Source organism: Trachypithecus francoisi, unplaced genomic scaffold (assembly GCF_009764315.1).
Source record: "Trachypithecus francoisi isolate TF-2019V2 unplaced genomic scaffold, Tfra_2.0 Lachesis_group4, whole genome shotgun sequence".
Taxonomy (NCBI): Eukaryota; Metazoa; Chordata; class Mammalia; order Primates; family Cercopithecidae; genus Trachypithecus; species Trachypithecus francoisi.
The window spans coordinates 105,491,958-105,504,275 of NW_022681469.1; the positions used below are offsets into that span (position 1 = coordinate 105,491,958).

General features: G+C 50.2%; 1 pseudogene; it reads right to left on the bottom strand.

Annotated features, from left to right (window-relative positions):
• Nucleotides 1-9,240: 9,240 nt before the first annotated feature.
• LOC117072538 lies at nucleotides 9,241-9,758 on the bottom strand (annotated as a pseudogene).
• Between the last annotated feature and the right edge of the window lie 2,560 nt (nucleotides 9,759-12,318).

The window sequence follows — 12,318 nt, forward strand, 5'->3', positions numbered from 1 at the left end:
CCCACCCACATTTCTCAAATGCACAGCTGTTGCTCACGCTGCAGATGGAGCTCAAGGCACGAGCAGACCACCACGCTAAAAATACCACACAGCGTCCATGCCAGGTGACAGTGGTTTTCACTCCATCCCAAAGTCCCATGTATGAGTTTACAGCCATCACTACTAAATGGATTTTTAGACCCTCAAGACATACTTTGTTTGCTTTTATGCAACAAAGTTAAAAGACTATCACTCAGATATAGGCTCTGAAACTGTGGAATAATTTGGGAACAGAGCCTCTGCCAGATCAGGATAAGCACTTGAGACAACACCCCGTGACCTCGATCCACACAAACCCATCCAGACCAGAGGCCTCCCGCACTGCTCTGGAATTTCTGTGGATTTCTGTAAACGAGGTATTAGTGCAATAAGGAACAGATGAGTGCCCTTGGAGGGCAGTTTCTGAGCCTCCCAGCCACATGGTCACATTCAGGTTGAAGCCGCACCACCTCCAGAAACACTGTCCCTCACCAAGGTGTGCCTGGCTTCTCCCTTTTTCCAGAACTTAACAAAACCTGAAAGGACAGGTCTGTGTAGAAAAACAAGCTACTTGCGATTCCTCTTCACAGTTCAGGCTGTAGGAAGCTCATTTCAGTCCTCACCATGTTCTGACTGTGGCTTGGTTCCCATAAGAAATAAAGTCAGAATTCTAGTCCCTGTCTCCTGGGCGGTGTGGCAGGCATACACACCTTCAGTTACATGAGGAAAGGCGTGGTGAGCCCCCTTCCTTCAGTAAAACTGCAGTTCCCAGAACCCTGATGCTATCCCCCTCATGCCACTGTGAACACCTGGACAGAGCACATTTTAATGCGTGCACCTTGTGGGCTAGTTTTCTATTTCTCCACTAAATCAGCCCACATTTAGCGCCCTAAACACTGACTTATTTTCTCACATTTCTGGAAGCTGGAGTACAAAACAGGTCCCATCAGTTAACGTCGAGCTGTCGGCAGGGCTGGCTCTGGGAAAGCGACCGTCTCCTTCCCTCCCGCAGCCTCTAGAGGCTTCTGCATCCCCTGGCCCATATAGCACCCACTGTCTTCAGGACCCACAGGGGCCCTGAAGGCCCCTCAACAGGAAGACACAGAATGTCAGAAGCCTGGACTCCCGCGCTAGGGCCAAGCCTCCCCCACCGTCCCAGCTCCTCATGCACTCCCGTGTGAGATAATATAGATTCCACTTTAACTAGTGTCATCTGTGTAAGTGCCCAGCTGTGAACTGGTTAAACTTGCCCACACAGACCCCGGGAATAAACTCACAGGCCATGGACCACTCCACAAGCAATGAGTGATCACCTGCTCGGAGACCTCCATGGCCCAGCAGAGCCCTCCGGTGCCTCCCCATGGGCTCAGAGACTGGCGGCCGGGAGGTCTTATCCAGTGCCAGAGGGCCCTGGATAAAAAAGACAGCTCCCATGTCAGGAGGCACCCGCCCACGGTTGGGTTCCCAGTACTTTAAGTAGCCCAGGTGGACAAGCCGCGCCGCGTGCACCTCCATCACCAGAATAACGATTGCACGTGGTGAGTGCATGGGTGGCCACCCTTCAGCCCAGCTGGCCGCGCTAAGCACATCACCATCGTGATGTCAAATCAGACTCATCTGCTGGCACAGTCCAGGCATCGGCCCCCAAGAACATTCTGGAGCGCAATTCACAGTAGTGATTGCGATCAGGGCCACACATGGCTAAATGTATTTACAGGAGGATGCCACAGCCGATCTGGCTGGACTGAGAGCATTTCCCACTGTACATTCTTACAACACCATTTTATTTGCACTTTATTAAACTTTTATGGCTTTTTTCTGCCTATCTTCTTTATGGGAGTGTTTCTTGTTCTTATGACTGCAGTGATACTTCAGGCTACAACTATCAATGTGTAAAATTAGTTTGGAAGGCGCCTTCTCATGAAACATTTCACAAGCAAGCAATCAGAGGCACCTAACCTGGAGGCCTGTTTTCTTCTCTGAGCCAAACCTACCTTGGACTCAAAGAAAACGGCACACGGAGAGGGGCTGGATCTCCAGCGCCCATTCCTAGGGGGCTTCCTGGGGAGCAGATATGGAGGGAGAAGCCCTGGGCTATGGCACCGCCGTACTAAAGAAAAATCTATTTGGGTAAATGTAAGCACCAGACATAAGAGATTAAGCAAGCCATGAAAAGAAACCACTAACCACAGCTTCTCCAAAACAGAACTAAACTCCCTTTAGTTTGAATTGGAAAAGCAGAAGTGATGATCAGGATCCAAAAAAAAATTATAAAGTATCTGAACACAGGAGAATAATCAAGGGCCACTGTCTCTTCCTGTGTCAGTGGGAGCCTCGCATCTAAGCTGGATTTAGAAGGTTACTACTTTGGACTGAAAGTTATCCCCAACCCTAGTTTGTAAGCAAGTGGAGCAGAACGCTTCAATTATTTCAAGGTTTAGCGGTAAAGCTCTGCAACTCTCACAACCATTTTAATTGGTGTGAATTTTAAAGTGACTCAATCTGTTGGCTGGAGTATCTAATGGCTTAACCACGGGGTCATGTGGGAAAATTATTCCAATTGCTTTTGTTTTTTCTACTGAAGATGCATTTGAACGTTCTTGTAGTTTGCAGTTGGCTGGCTCTGATGTTTGGTCCTGAGGAGGCCCAAGTACCCGGAGAGTAAGAATCTGAAACCTCAAGCCACTCGAGTGCTGTCTGGGGAGATGGAGACCCCAACCCGAGGGCCACTGACGGACTCAGCACGGGCGCAGGGCCGCCCGACGCAACAGGCCACTTATTTGCCGCTTACAAAACAACATAAGCACACACCTCCAGGTGTGCACACACGCTCTGTACACACTCACGTCTGTTAGTGCCAACAACCCACAACCCCGAGGTGTGCACACATGCTCTGTACACGCTCACATCCCTCCCTGCCAATATGAGCACACACCACCAGGGGTGCACACACACTCTGCACATACTCACGTCTGTCCCCGCAGCCTGAGTCAAACAGTCACAGAGAGGCAGAGGAGGAGGAGGGAGGACATGACGGGCACTGAGGTCCTCGGAAGGTTCTCCTCCCTACTTCGGGAGAGACCCCTCATGTGATCCTGCCATCACTCACCCTTCCGCCTCCATCCTCCATCCTCCCACAGGGATCAGGAGGACGCCCACTGCACAGAGCTGTGATGAGCATGAACAGAAGATGGCAGGAGCTCACGCCAAGGTGCTGAGCACGGGGCCTATGGAGTGCTTCTTTTTGCTGTGGCTGACATCATCAAACAAGAGGCAGACACGGCTTCCGGAGAGAATGTCACTCGCTGAGAAACTGAAATGTGGGACCTAGGAACCTGTGAAGGTCTAAGAACAAACCAACAAACCAAACAGTTTTGTTTGTTTTCCAAACACCATAGCCTGTTTTTTCTTTTTTTTCATGCTCTACCTTGGGTATCATTTAGTTTAATTTCAACGTAAGTCCAATAAATACACAAAATCACAGGACTGAGCATGGAGCATTGTTTCACTTCATGTCCTTCAGCCTTTAGGACACATTAAGGAAAGACATGATTCCAGGATTCCCATTAGAAAGGCTGCCCTGAGGCACCTGCTGGGGCAGCCAAATTGCAGTTGTTGATGCTGCCCCCAAGCTGCTTGGATGAAGCAAAAGATTCCTGAGGTCTCTTCTCTTCTGCGCTTCACCCAGGAGAGAAGGTAGGGGGAAAAAGGTGAGAGAAGACAGGAAGAAGGAGGGGGGAGGGAGGCAGAGAAGAGGGGAGAGGGAGGGAGAGAGAAGGGGGAGGGAGGGAGAGAGGAGGGGAGAGGGAGGGAGAGAGGAGGGGGGAGGGAGGGAGAGATGAGAGGGAGGGAGGGAGAGAGGAGGGGGGAGGGAGGGAGGCGGGGCATGTTCCATCCACCAAGGCAGCTGCACTGCAGAGAGAATGGAGGGTGTGTTGCCTCTCAGGACAGCAAGTTCAAGCTGTTTATAATTGTTAGTGTAAACAGTGACCAGTTGAGGACAGGGCTGTAATTGGAGTTGACAACATTTTATTTTCATAGTTGATATTGGGGACCTGGACCTAAAGCACTGTGCCTTGCCCTTTCACCAGATGGGCCAATGCCTCTCTATACGAGTCTATTTGACTAAATACCCGTTATTGACTAGGAATTATGACGTATAGGATATCCCTTACCACAGTAACGTCAAACTCACGTTCTCAATGCAATTTGCTCAGAGACTGGCTTCTGACTCTGGGTGGGAATGTTAAGCTCAGTCCAGTTCAATTCAATAAGCATTTATCAAGAAATTCCTAGACCAAGAGCTGTGTTAGACACTGGCTATGGGGTGATGGGGATACCAAGATGTGGAATTAGAACTTGACAAGCTCAAATGCTCTCATTTAATTCCCTAATGCAATTACCTAGCTTCAACCTGATGGCTGTAATGTCTAAATTCACTTTTTCTTCATTCCAGTTCTACATAACAAAGCATCAATAATCACAGAGGAATGATTCCGTGTTGGACTATTCAGTGGACAGAGAAGAGCATTCTGACCGGTGTGAGACACTGTCTCTGTTCCCAGGGAGCCCGTGAGGTGGCTGCACGGAGCACACGCATGAAGATTCAGGAGCAGGAGCGTCAGGTGACAGGAGGGGCACGGAGGCAGCATCAGACAGATGCCTGCCGAGGGGCCGCTGCAGCCGGGCTGGCCAGGAAGGTCACAGGAGTGGGCACAGGTGTCTCCCTCCAGCCGCACTTGGTTTTCATGAGGACGCCTGCAGGGAAGGGGATGACACCGAAATGCTCTGGCGCTGAGGGGAGGGAGGGACGCAGGGCTGAGGGTTGGCCACCACCCCTTGCGTCCCTGCCCCTATGAACGCTGCCAAAATCCGCCCCAATGGGGAGAAGTGAGGTGGGTGAAACAGATGGACAGACTTGGCTTCCATGGAATTCACAGATTCCAGTCATTAAAATTCCCTTCTGAGTTTTCATCTGGAAAACTTTGCAAATGTATTTAGGGACAAGAGGCAGAAGATGAAGCCAATGTGGTTGGGCTCAAACCGCTGCCCTTCTCCTTCTCTCTGCACCCAGCACCCGCCCTGAGCCCCTGAGTGCAAGGACCTGGAGCTGCCCAGCTCAAGGGTGCGGCCTCTGACCAGAGGAGGCCAAAGTAGGGTGTTGTTACTGAGGAAAAAGGAAAAAGCTGGCATCTTCTTGGCAACCCCATGACATCCAGCCACTGGTTCTCACCACCCCAGAGATGTCCACCCAGGGCAGACAGTGTCTTCAACCAAGCGCCACTGACCCAGAAGTGCAGTAATTAATACACTTTCACCATAGTCACCCACTCCTTCACCTTTACACCCAAGAAAAACATGTTTGCCAGGCAAATTAGATGTCCAGGAGGTGTAAGGAAACCCCAAGCCTGCTTTAAGCCTCAGACTTTTGAGACCATTGAGGGCTATTGGGGACCGTGCCGGGGGTGGTGGAGAATGAACAGACACAAGAGACAAAGACAAACAGAGAACATGGCGGCCGCCCTAGAGCCTCCGCCTCACTTTATTTATACTCCATAAATCCCACGTCAGCAAAAATAACACAATGCAAAACAAACTTTCTGCACCCAGATATAACCTTCTGCTTAGTTCCTCGTCTCTAAGTTCTTTCTTATTTTGTCTGCCTTCTTGGCGCCTACTAGAGTTCATTAAAAGTTCAACTAGAGATACTGTCCTTGACTACTGGAGTTCATTGAAAGTGCAACTAGCTAAAGATACTGTCCTTGAGCCTTATCTATTCTTAGCATATTATTTTCAATGGCCCCTGCAGAGGGCCATGCACACAAGAGCAAGGCTGCACCCGAAAGCTCTGCTCCTGCCGGACATCATGGACAGACCGCACGGCTCAGCCACATGGACCCTTCCAGGACTTCACGAGAGGGACCTCCGTGGTACACGCAATGACGTACACTTCGTTCAGCCTCGAACAGACCACGCCCTCGTTACAGGGTCGGTGATCCACCTCCTGCCATCGGCCCCCCCACCTCACCGAGGGTCTGCATCTGCATCTGTAATAACTTTGCTGTTTTACCCGGGTACTAAAATGCAGCATCGGAATGTTTAAAGGTCTTTAAATATCAACCCTCTGGGTGCAGTTCTTGGCACTTTAATGTGGTCACTCGATGCAGGCCTCACAACTCTGAGGTAGCTCATACCTTTCCTACCTAACCAAGGAAGAAACAGAGGCATGGAAGGTGCAGCTCCTAAGGAGCAGATTAGGATTCAAACCAGTGATCTTCATCACATGCTGAGCTACCTCTCAGGCTGAGATAACGTTCAAAATGAACCAGGTAGAACAGCGTTCCATAAATCAGCCAGAAATGGTCCTTGTGGATGGGCCTGTGGTTATTCCCTGAAGAACAAGACCATTCGCCCAAAAATCCACCTGTGTCACACTCAAATGTTTACATATCCAATTATTTTTAAAATAACCCAATCAAGCATGTTCACAGCCATTTAGAGCCATATAGATTGTCTGCTTTGCTGACAATCAACCCAAGACCTCTGTTGACAAAGGGCATGGTGCCAGGTCCAGAGAAGGTGGGACAGAGACACAAACAGGAACCACTCCGTCCCTGGGAGCCTCGCTCTGATGGGCCGGCGAAGACATGGCGCAGACGGCAGGGCACAGGCAGATGGCGGGCCAGGAGAAGGGGCTGCGCTGCCAGGAGGCAGTGCTTTGAGCTCTAATGGATGGAACACTGCTAACCAGCGAAGGTGGAGAGAGGGCACCCGTCTGAGAGGATGAAGAGGCAGCAAAGCACAGCTGGCCTCGGGGAACTGGAAGCCACAGGGACATCAAGCTGGGTGCTGCTGTCTGCTGGCCACTGGCTGGGGGACTGTACTGGGCCTGGAGGGACATCCCTGACACTCCCCACCGGATGCCAGGGGCACCCCCAGCCCCAGGTGAGAACCAGGGATCCCATGGCGAATGAGGCCAGCCTGTGGGAAGTGGGGCTGGGACAGCTCTGCACAGCTTAATAGGAAAGTTGGGTTCTATTTTGTGGGGTTTTGGTCACGCCAATGGCTGGTCAGGGCTGTCCGTCAGGAAGTGATTTGAGGACAGATTAGAGAAGGGGCTGCCAAGGCCAGCGGGGCATTCGCTGCCTGGGTCCCAGGAAAAGGAAATAAAGGCTGGCCATATGACAGTGTGGGGGAGCACAGAGGGAAGGAACTGGTGGAGACACAGGACTGGCTCCGCACAGGGCCACGAGCAGCTACCCGGGGGTCGTCCTATTAATTCTCCTCAGGGCCCCAAGAGGCAGCTGTGAGGATCCCTCTCCTGAGGACAGAACTGCTCCAGAGCCACACAGCGAGGATCCACAGAACCAAGATCCGGGCCAGCTCCAAAGCGGGCGATCTTGGCCCCTCACCCGTGGTCCTGAGGCAGGGATCAGAGCGCCCTGGACACACAGACCCTCCCAGGAACTGCAGAAAGGGGAAGCAGACGCCCCGGACCAGCGGCAGGACCCAGGGTTTCTGCCCTCCAGGGCAGACTGGGACCAGCCACTGCACAGGTGGACACACGGTGCTTTAACCCGCGCTGGGGAAAGGAGCCCTAGCTCTCAGGGTAGAGACCGCAGCTCGATCGGGCCGGCCTCCCTGCTGCGCACAGCCTGAGCCACATGACCAAGGCCAGAGAGGATTACCAAGGTACACCTGGCCCAGCTTCCGGCAGTCCCCGACAAGGCCACTACCCTCACTCTAACAGCCCGGTCCATCACCAAGCCCCACCCTCTTTTGCCAGCCCTGCCCCCACAAGGCCCCACCTCTCGCATGTAAGTCCCGCCCCCAAGGCTCAGCTTGCCTGCAGCCCCGCCCCACTGGCTCCACCCCATCGCCTGCAAGCCCCATCCCCAAGGCCCAGCTCACCTGCATCCTCGTCTACTAGGCTACACTTCTCACCAGCAAAGAGCCACCCCTCACTAAGCTCCCCCCATCACTTGCACAGCCCCGCGCAACATAGCACGCCCTTCCAGGAGCCCCTCTTTTCACCCGCGCAGCCCTACCCTTCATCAGGCCCCAAGCCATCTGCATAGACACGCCTCTCACCACGCCCCACTTCTCCCCTGCCCACTTCCCCCTCCTATCAACTGTCCACATCCTGCTACTGGCAGCACCCCGCCCCTTTCGGCAAGCCGGCCGCGCCCCTTTTACCCGTGAGTATGCTTCTCACCTTCCCCGCCTCCTCCGGCATGTCGGCCCCACCCCTCCCGCCCATCTCCCTCTGCACCGCCCTCCCGACCGTCGGAGAGCAGTGGAGGCCCGCCCTTTTCACCTACAGCCTATCGCAGAGGTCGTTGCCGTTCGCGCTGACCAATAGGAGTGGTGGCCATCACGGCAAGCCCCGCCCCGCGCCCCACGTCGGGTTAAGTGGGGGTCCCTCCCAGCCCCGAGCTGATCATACGCCATGTGGCACTGTGGCGGGGCTGTGTGCGCTGAGGCTGCTGAGTGGCGGGTGAGACGCTGGTCCGCGGCTAGAAGTGCTGGGCGTGCTGGCTCCCGGGAGAGGAAGGTCCAGGGCGGGCCGGAGACGTAGGGGTCCGCGTCCCTGCGCCCAGGCCTGGCAGCTCCCCGCACTGTGGGCGCCCCACACCCCGAGCCCCTGCCAGGGCCTTCCTTGGGCTCCCGCATCCGAGGCTCTGAGGCCAGAGGACCCCGGAGCTCCTGCGCCTCCCGGGGCTGGGGGCCGGGCCTGCCCATGGCGCTCCCGGCAGGGCCCTCCATTTTATGAATAAAGGGAGATTTCTTGTGGGTTTTTTTTTTTTTTTTTTGGAGATGGAGTCTTGCTCTGTTGCCCAGGCTGGAGTGCAGTGGTGCGATCTCGCTCACTGCAAGCTCCACCTCCCGGTTCAAGCCATTCTCCTGCCTCAGCCTCCCAAGTAACTGGGACTACAGGCACCTGCCACCATGCCCAGCTAAATTTTTTTGTATTTTTAGTAGAGACAGGGTTCCACAGTGTTAGCCAGGATGGTCTTGAGCTCCTGACCTCATGATCCGCCCACCTCGGCCTCCCAAAGTGCTGGGATTACAGGTGTGAGCCACGGTGCCCGGGCAACAAACAAGTTTTTATTCTGCTTGAGTGCTTACAAGAAGCTAATATTATACTTACTAGATGATTACAATCAAATCTATAAGCTTTAAGATTTTAAGTCATCATGCTTATGAAAAACATTATTTCCCTTTTTATGGTGAAAAGATATACATATATTTAGAATCAGCCAGCTGTACTCAGTTTAGATGATCCCAAGTTTGTTGGCAACATCCAAAGCATCGTAATCAGGAGCCAGTGGAACATATGCCTTCTTCTCTCCATCAGGCCGAATCAGGATGTTGACCATGGCCACATCCACGTCCCAGAGCTTCTTCACATTCTGTTTGATCTGGTGCTTGTTGGCTTTAACATCGACAGTGAACACAAGCGTGCTGTTGTCTTCTGTCTTCTTCATGGCTGACTCAGTGGTCAGTGGAAACTTGATGATAGCATGGTGGTCAAGCTTGTTTCTCCGGGGGTGTTGCTCGTCCCAGGATATCTGGGCTGCAGTCGCAGTGTCTTGGGATGCTGGAAGGTGGGTGAGGTGCAGATCTTCTTTTTTTGGGGGGCTGTAGACACATTTCAACACTGCCTTCTTGGCCTTTAAAGCCTTTGCTTCGGCTTTGGCTTTAGGAGGGGCAGGAGCTTCCTCCACTTTTGGTGCCATCTTGTGAAAAGTGAAAAACATTATTTCAATAATAAGTTTTTTACAGTAAATCTGCCTAATAGTAGTTTCCAAAATATTTTTGGTAATTTTTAACCTTAAAGTTAAGCTAAGTAAAATATTTCCATTAAATATCTAGATCATTTATAAATAAGATACAATACTAAAACATTAATTACTGGACATAAGTAATTCAAGTTTATGTACTTTTGGCTTCTTATTTTTACAGAGAAACCAGATATTTTGGCCTGTTAATAAACATGTTTTTGCCTACCACACTGTACTATGTACTATGAGAAACTACCACACTGTACTGTGTACTATGAGAAAACACATCCCGATATTGGGAGATGGTATACTCATACATTTTCTAATCTACTACAGAATGCTAACATATGACAGTTTAAAACTGTCTATGTCCTAGTTTTCTCTGGAAAATAAAAGTATTAAAATTATAATCAATATACGTAAATCAAACTACTAGAAACAGGCCAGGCGCAGTGGCTCACGCCTACAATCCCAGCACTTTGGGAGGCCAAGATGGGTGGATCAGGAGGTCAGGAGATGGAGACCATCCTGGCTAACATGGTGAAACCATGTCTCCACTAAAAATACAAAAAATTAGCTGGGCACGGTGGCAGGCGCCTATAGAGACTTAGGCAGGAGAATGGCGTGAACCCGGGAGATGGAGCTTTCAGTGAGCCGAGATCACGCCACCGCACTCCAGCCTGGGGGACAGAGCGAGACTCTGTCTCAAAAAACAAACAAACAAACAAAAAACACTACTAGAAATAATAGAATAACTAGAAACAACTCTATGTAAGAAAAGTAGGGCATGTTTTCCAAGCAAAATAGGATGCAATATTTATAAGGAAAACCATATAAAATATACAAATAAAAAGAGATACCTAACCTTCCCTGTTATATTTGTATGGGTAAAATGTTATGTTTTCAAAAATTATATAAAATTCCTGGAAATTTGTCAATGTCCTCCTTATTCATGCTATGTGCTGGTATAGAGTTGTAAGTCATAATTACAGTTATTATTTTAAATGTATGCTACAGAAAAAAGAAATCAGAAAGCCTTGTCAGTTGTAGTATAATGAACTCTCATCAGATCTTTCATCACAGCCATTTCATACCTTTTGTCATTTAGGTATTATTTCCCACTGATGCTTTCCTGAAAGCTCCTGCAATCACCTACAGGTCAGAATGCTTGTCTTCAACACAGGACTCCCTGTGAGAGTCACCCGTCTGGTCACCGAGAGAAATGCGTATCTGAGTGCCTCATCGGGAGAGGGTAACCGGCAACTCAAAAGAATGAAACCATTTGTCTCTTACCTACCTATGACCTGGAAGCTCCCTATCTGGCCTTCTCTTCAAGTTGTCTCATCTTTCTGGACTGAAACAAGGTACATCTTTCACATATTGATTGATGTCTCCTGTCTCCCTAAAGTGTGTAAAACCAAGCTGGGCCCCGACCACCTTGGGCCCGTGTTGTCAGGACCTCCTGCAGAGGCATCATGGGCGCATCCTCAAACTTGGCAAAATAAACTTTCTAAAAAAATCTGAGACCTGTCTCAGATTTTCAGGGTTCACACATGTAATGTAGGATGTCAATGTTTATAAAACAGATATCATTCTATCTACTATTAAAAATACGCTGCCAATTAACCTTAGACTTTCTCAACAAAATAAAAAATGTTGATGAGGTACAAATAATATATTTAAACTTAAATAATGTTGCAAGTTTTAATATGCCTACTTCTCAATTTTTCAATACTATTTTTACTAATTTAACACTAAGAAAAATGAGTAATGAAAACATGAATAAAATTGTTTACAGGGGGTGCACATGTTTCCTCCAGCCTCTGCCCATCTCCAGCTTTCATCCCAACTGTCCTGACAGTGGCTGTAAGCATTTCTCCTTTCTCTGTACCAAGATCTCCCTGCTGAAGCGAACTCAAATCTTACCATGTGTTATGACACGCTGTGATGATGAGCAACCAAAGCCTCGAGGAAGAGATGCTTTTGTAAAACAAGACTTGCAGAATATAATGTGTGAAGTAAAGCCCATGGCAGAGCTCCCTTTAGCACCCGGGGAGCAGACAGGAAGCTTTTGCCTCACCTTCCTCACTGGCCCGCAGCCACGTCTCCCCAGGTCAGTCTTGAGGACAACAAAACTCTGGTCTTCACTGTGGACACACTACCAGGTGCTCCAAAGCCATGGCCTCTTCTCAGGTGGGTCCTGAGGAGAACAAAGCTCTAGTTCTAATCCTAACCCCAATCCTGTCTCTAGACTTTGACCCTGACCCTAAACCCTGATGCCTACCGTGGTCCCTAATTCTGACCCTGACTTTGACCCTGACTCTGATCTTGACCCTGACCATGAACCCACCTCTAACCATAATCTGGCCGTAACTCTGACCCAGACCCTAATCCTAACCCTAACCCTACTATTATCTTTACAATCTATCTCTAATCTTACCCCCTACTGCTAAATAGCTGTACCCAAAAGCACTTTTTAAATTATTTAACTTCTTTTCTTTGAATTCTCTAAGGA